Below are 8,141 nucleotides of genomic sequence, written 5' to 3' on the forward strand. Positions count from 1 at the left end.
TCTACATTCATTGGCTCAACGTTGTTTTTCTCTCCATCTTCCTGAACATACAAGGACATTTTGCCACTGGACGTTTTAGCAAACAACAATCAATTAATCTTTCTCTCCAGGAATTGTACCCACATTTGAATGAATTGAATCAACACATCCATGTTACCTATTTTTCTTAAATAATGAAAACAAAGATATGAATACAAATACATAATTTATTTTAGCCAAACAAGGAGCAAATTTTTTAAAGTTTAATTTTATGTATCTACACGTTGCAACATCATATCTTGAATGAAAATTATAAAGTATATTCATGATGTTTCATTTCTGTAAATGTAATTCACTTCATCATGTTCATACAGTTATTTCCTAGTTCTATATATTCACTTCATCAGGTTCATACAGTTATTTCCTAGTTCTGTAATTTCACTTCATCAGATTCATACAGTTATTTCCTAGTTCTACAATTTCACTTCATCATGTTCATACAGTTATTTCCTAGCTCTTTAATTCACTTCATCAGATTCATACAGTTATTTCCTGGTTCTGTTATTTCATTTCATCAGGTTCATACAGTTATTTCCTAGTTCTGTAATTTCACTTCATCACGTTCATACAATTATTTCCTAGCTCTTTAATTCACTTCATCAGATTCATACAGTTATTTCCTTGTTCTGTAATTTCACTTCATCAGGTTCATACAGTTATTTCCTTGTTCTGTAATTCACTTCATTAGGTTCATACAGTTATTTCCTAGTTCTGTAATTCACTTCACCAGGTTCATACAGTTTTTTCCTAGTTCTGTAATTCACTTCATCAGATTCATACTATTATTTCCTTGTTTTGTAATTTCACTTCATCAGGTTCATACAGTTATTTCCTAGTTTTGTAATTCACATCATCATGTTCATACACTTACTTCCTAGTTCTGTAATTTCACTTCATTAGGTTTAAACAGTTATTTCCTAGTTTTGTAATCTAACATGGGTTGTATTCACAAGAGTGTTCATTTTGTTTTCTGCTACACTTTCATTTGGCACTTTTTCTGAATCCGTCTTTTGTTTAATTCTTATCCAGTGTAGCACATCTTCATAAAAATTATTTCACTGCCCCTGTAATAAAGAAATGAACAAATGAGTACTCAATGTATACTTCTTACGAATAAAATAAATCCTAAAAGACTCTTGTTTAAAACTAGACTATACAAGGCGATGCCATAAGGGATAAGGCACTCATACCACATCTTCCAACATCTATTTAGAATGTTAGACTTCACTGTGCTAGCTAAGTTTAGCCGGAAAATTTAGGTTAGATATGGATACAGGAAACAGATCCACGTAAAAAAATGTTCTAACTAAATGAATAATTCTAGTGACAAAAATACAAAGTCAAATCTAAATACAACAGCATTATCCATTTATCGGTATTATAATACATGTATTTAACATTTTAATTATGCATATATATTTGCAAATTTCAAATCCGATGTGGCATTAAGGATTTGTTGTGAGGGGGGATTTTGCCTTTATAGTCTATGTGAAATTTATTCGAATTGCTTAAGTCGCGGAACAATTTAGTATAGATAAACACATATTCGCATATCGACGAGTACATCTATAATACTAAAATTACGAGGTCCAATTCGTCAGCCGTCATCACGTAAAAACGACGAATCAAAAAATTCAACTTTATATATAACCAATATAGTACAAAGGTGTAGATTAAAAATTACACCACTCCAGGCCTTTTTGTTTTCCACGCAATTAATATTGCCAATAATTAAGAAGTTCCGGGTCGAGTCCGATACCGATACCAATAGTATATTCACCTGTTACCGATTACCTTATCTGTACGTTCCGCATCTGACAGGCGCACCACCAAACGGTGTATTCAGGATTAATATGCTTTATAGTATTACACGGGTCATAATCACAGGGTTGACACTACTTAATTGTCAAATTGTTACCTATTGTAGTATTTTAATCAGTTAGACTTTCTAAGATAACAATACGAATACTAAAAATCTGGACTAAAATAAGGCGTATAGGTACAGTTTTCAATTTGTTAGCGGGCATGACGTAAAACAGCGAATCAAAGAATTCAATATTTATAACTAATATAGGACAATGCTGTTGATTAAAAAATACTCCATTCCAGGACCTTTTGTTTTCCAAATAATTAATATTATCAATAATTGATAAGTTCCAGTTCGACGGGTTCAAACAGAAAGATTTGAAAGCAGAGAAAACTGTGTATCTTATATCAGCATGACAATACTAATACTAAAATAAGGCTTGCGCATAGTTATATACTTTAATTCAGTCACGGATCCGCGATATACGGGTGTGTTCTACAGGCGCGGATCCAGAAAGGGGGGGGGGTTCCGGGGGTTGGAACCCCCCTTTTTTTGGACGATCAATGCATTTGAATGGGGACATGTAATTTGAACCCCCTCTTTGTCCTGGGTTAGGAACCCCCCTTTTTAAAATGGCTGGATCCACCCCTGTTCTAGTTGTATATATATATCTGTTGTTGAAGAACAAATGTTGACCTCTCATGAGATGTGTATTATTATTATTTAGGTGTTGCTCAGGTTTTTGTCTGGTTATGATATTCCCCGGTTGGGCATATATAATCATATTGTGTTCGACTTCAAAGGCAATAGGACTGTTTACATGTTTTAGGTCAATCTTCAAGTTGCTGTAGTTTAACTTGTCGGAGATTGACATAACGTCATGATGACCTCTTTGGAAGACCATCATTCGTCATTGCAGTCTCTGACTATGATAGAAGACATCATAGTCTTAACCAATTTCTTTATACATTCCAATCTTTTTTATACATTCAAATTTCGAGACATATTTTGTTCTACTCCATCCTCTTTATTCTATGAACTTTGAAACTTGCAACTTGTTATTATTAACAACATAATAAAGAAAAGAAATATTCGTTTGACCAAATATCGGTTGGTCAATTTTTCGAAATTTTCCGTCCAGTTAGAATATCTGACAGTTGCAGACGACGCAATTTAGAAAATTTTCCATCATTTGACCGTTGCATACGACTCAATTTTACAAATACTTCTTCACCATGTACCAATGTGTGTAGTACATATTGGTCAAACGAATATTTCTTTTCTTTATATTGTTACTAAATAGTTTACATAACTTTTACTGTTAGCTGTTGACCTGTTGTAGTGTTATTCAAATATCAATTTGTTTCCAATTAGAACCCTAGTGTATTGTGCATATATCAATTATGATTACAAATACGAGAGGGTGCAGGGGCTGATCCATCCATTTTTTAAAGGGGGTTCCCAACCCTGGATAAAAGGGGGTCTCCAATCTTCGGACCTTCCCTGAGGTGGACAATATTCTTGAATCGAAGCCTGGGAATGATTAGGAGTTAGGTTGGAGGAATTTGGAGTCGGTCGGTAACCAGGTGACGACCGAGGGTAGTATATTAGAAGTATTCTGTGCTTCACAAAAAGGGGGTGGAAGTGGAAACAAACCCATGATAACCCCCTAAATTAAAGGGGCGGGAACCAAGCGAAGAGGTTAGGAAACAAGCGGCGTGGAAAATTAATGCCTCAATAAAATAAATTGTAAGGGAGAGGGAAGTGGGAATCATCCAATGTTCACCACCGCAACTACAGGATTGGTGTATTAAGTCACCAAATGAATTGATGAAGTGAGTCACTATATTAATTGAACATTATTTTTTTTATAATTTCTTTATCCCAATTTAACAATATTTTTGATAGTAACTACTTTATAACTCTTAAAAATTTGAGTAAATTGATTGAAGATTTCAGCTTTATCTTTGTTTATCCTACACCTGTGTTTTCATGGTTTTAAGACGAAACAAATTATGGTATACTGTTGTATGATCGCCGGTCTGTCCGTCGTAAACATGTCGTACTATAACTACAAATTAACCTGCTGTTACCATTTCAAATGAAACTTGGATGAATTGTTTATAAATAAATATCTGTTGATGTAAGCTCCCTCTCGATTTTTAGAAAATTCAAATTCGGATAGTAGCTACGATTTTCATTAAAATTACTTTTTTAAACTATATGCTGAATTTTGTACAAAAAGTTAAATAATTATGATTAAAACAATTACTGGTTACGTTCCATTAAGCATTTAAAAGCTTTTTAACTTTTAACACCTACATTTATTTATTATCTATAAATAATAATTCGATGTTAAGCCCAACCCTTATTCATATGACTTTACTCTTCAGTTCCCAATGCGCAATCGCACATTGTGCCTCGAAGGGAAAATGGTCGAACAGGGGAATGTTATCGCGGAAATGGTACGCGAATTTACAGTTTCAGCGAGAAAAGAAACAAAAGAAACAAAAAAGAGGTGCAGACAAGTTATTGTAAATTAAAAATAAAAAACGTCGATGAGATCGGTCATTAAAATCACTCAAAACACCTGCGACGCAGGCAAAGTCGAACAGAAGTAGTCGACGGTTTGCGTAATGTTTACATTTCTTAAAATTTTCCAGATCACATGAAAAAAAATCTCAACGTGTTCATAATTGTCAAAAATATGTTTATAAATTTACGGGCAGTAATCTCCCACCTTAGAAGAAATTAGAAATCAACTTCCTAAACTTTAGTATTACTAGTACACACCCGTATATCGCGGGTCCGTGACTGAATTAAAGTATATAACTATGCGCAAGCCTTATTTTAGTATAATTAGTATTGTCAACTGATACAGTCATGCTGATTTTTATAAGATACACAGTTTTCTCTGCTTTCAAATCTTTCTGTTTGAACCCGTGACCCAAGGCCGTAGCGCATGTCCAAATTAAATGAGGCAATTCGCCGAGGGGAGCGAGGCGAAAAATTTTTGAGCCTATTTTTTAGGGGGTTCGGGTGCCTGAAACGGGAGAAGCATATTTCAGCATTACTATTCATAATAAAAAACAAAAAAAAAATATACAGAAATGCGGGGCTTTTTTTATTAGCTAGCCTAGTAAGTAACAGAACAAGTTTTAAAAGTTAATCTCTGTTGGTCAACCAAAACTTTCCGATTCTCCTGTGACCAGTACTATTGAAAAGCTTCAACACACGTTCTTATGTATATATATATATATATTTATGTCCAACAGCAAGTTATAAGCTTTCTAAAAGACGAGAACATGTTATAAGCATCAATTAGGATATATTTATTATACATAATCATTAACCATAAGAATAGGTACAGAGAAGACTAGACCAACATTGTTACTTATCCGGATTTTTGACGTTCTTGTCACAAGTGATCACAAGTTACCTGTAAACATTCTGCTGGAAGACGGCACTATTCTACCAATTTTCAAGTCATTGGTTTGACCTACCGGGGTTCGAACCCCCGACCTAGAATCAATGGAACACGCTAGCATACAACCAGACAATGCTGATCATAATCAGAAAAAGAAACACAAAAAAAATGAATTTCAAACAATACCAAAAATATATTTCATACTTTTATTAAAGATAAATACAAATCATGGATTGCCTTATACATTAAAGGCTTCCATAGAAAAGGCGCTTCATGATTTTGTTCAAATTAATTATAAATAATTATTGTATTTTTGGTCAATGAATTATTTTATCGATTAGCATTTGTTGTTCAGTGAGTTGATAGTGTAAACATTGGTAACTAAAGTGTTATCGATTCATAAATAAACCAAGGAAAGTAATAAGCCAGCCTACTTATGAGGGGTGTTTATACTCATGAGTTACCTTTTTCATCTTTTTTTCTCTTTAAAGAACCCGTCTTCAACTAGTTTTGTAACGACATTAAGATTTGTTTCAATTTTTTTTTATTCGGAACACTTATTATTTTTACCTTCACCGCTATGATAAAAGCTGCAATCGCTGCTGCAGATTGGACACACTGTATGAAGTGTGCCGGTAGATAATTTGAAACTCGAAATTCGCATATTGATAATATAAAATACATAATTAAAAAAATGACACTTCTAAAGTTTGGTCGTCGTTTCAAAAGTGAGGCATTTGCCTCATTTGCCTCCATTACGCTACGGCCCTGCCGTCGAACTGGAACTTATCAATTATTGATAATATTAATTATTTGGAAAGCAAAAGGTCCTGGAATGGAGTATTTTTTAATCAACAGCATTGTCCTATATTAGTTATAAATATTGAATTCTTTGATTCGCTGTTTTACGTCATGCCCAATAACAAATTGAAAACTGTACCTATACGCCTTATTTTAGTCCAGATTTTTAGCATTCGTATTGTTATCTTAGAAAGTCTAACCATAGATGGTATTACATCTATGGTCTAACTGATTAAAATACTACAATAGGTAACAATTTGACAATTAAGTAGTGTCAACCCTGTGATTATGACCCGTGTAATACTATATAGCATATTAATCATGAATACACCGTTTGGTGGTGCGCCTGTCAGATGCGGAACGTACAGATAAGGTAATCGGTAACAGGTGAATATACTAATGGTATCGGTATCGGACTCAACCCGGAACTTCTTAATTATTGGCAATATTAATTACGTGGAAAACAAAAAGGCCTGGGGTGGTGTAATTTTTAATCTACACCTTTGTACTATATTAGTTATATATAAAGTTGAATTCTTTGATTCGTCGTTTTTACGTGATGACGGCTGACAAATTGGACCTCGTAATTTTAGTATTATAGATTCTTCAAGTGTATCCTTCATGGAGGCCCCGATTTAACACACAAACACGTGTATACATTATCGGCATGGTTTGGTCATACAAATGTAATAACAAGTGTATAATATCGCCGTTGTTGGAGAATCTTGAGTCGGAATAATATGCCGGTATTTGTTATATTCTTTATTTACATAATTTGATAAATGGCGTCAAATATGTACTGTACATATTTGACGCCATTTATCAAATTATGTAAAGTTTAATAAAGAGTAATTATCAAATATGTAAGAAAACAAAAAGCACGTGTTCGTATCTATATATATCTTGGTTAGCTCACTCGCTATGTCGGCAAAGTTCGGGAAGTAAACCCGATGCATAATTAATGAGATGAATAGGCACACAACACGATATGAATTATCAATTTTTAACACTTAGAACTGTAGTTTATGAAAACATTCTAGCGATCTTATTGTTTATATTTAGTACATATCTTTGATTTTAGCAGCTTTAAAACTTGTTCATAATTTTGTCAATATCGTAGCTACTATCCCTTTATTAATGTTATTGGTCAAACAAGGGGGGGGGGGGGGATGTGCACTGAGTTTTCAGACTATAGCTCAAAAACACCCAACCTAATTAAAAGCCGATCTCTCATGCTCCCGTTTTCTGACATGTCCCACTCGACATATCAGAAAACGGGAGCATGAGAGATCGGTTTTTAATTAGATTGAAAAACACCGTTTCACCAATTTCTAGGAAACTTTGGTGAATGGTTTAAATCTAATGGTGTAAGGTACAATTTTTATAAATTATGATTTTACGTCTGTATTATTTATTGGACTTTTTATAAATGCATAAAAAGGGGGGATTTCCACGTATTCGACGTATGCTCTAAATATGCATGATATATTTGCGACTGCACATCAATCACCAGTTTTAAATGTATGTGTTGCAAATGATTATGTTTAATATAAACAACTGACATTGAACACAAACCAATGCTAATAAATGCCGAACCACTTAATCAAAAGTTATAGCACTGCATGAGAAACTAGTCTAGTACAAACTGGCAAGACGAAACTGAATGTATGATATTTATGAAATACCTTCATCCAAAATTTAAACTTTGATAATCATATTGATGAAAAATTAATAGAGCTCCCGCAGGTTACAATCATTTTTATTGTGATATTCTTTTTTACACACAATGCTTATTAATCACAGGCACTTCTGAGACAAGCTAGTGCCTGTGTTCAGGGCCGTAACTAGGGTTTGAATTCAGGGGAGGCAGGGTTTGGGGGACTCCGACTGAGGCCCCCAAGATAGAGGGGTTGGGGGTCGCAGCCCCCCGCCGATTTTTTTTCTCTCAGTAAAATGGCTAAAAATCACCCGTTTTCCTTCGATTTCCTTACTTTGAGAAACATCAGTATGCTTGAACCTGGAAACATTTATTTTTTATGCAAAAACAAGCTGAGATTGCTGTTCGGG

Source organism: Mytilus edulis, chromosome 3 (genome assembly GCF_963676685.1).
Source record: "Mytilus edulis chromosome 3, xbMytEdul2.2, whole genome shotgun sequence".
NCBI classification, from domain to species: domain Eukaryota; kingdom Metazoa; phylum Mollusca; class Bivalvia; order Mytilida; family Mytilidae; genus Mytilus; species Mytilus edulis.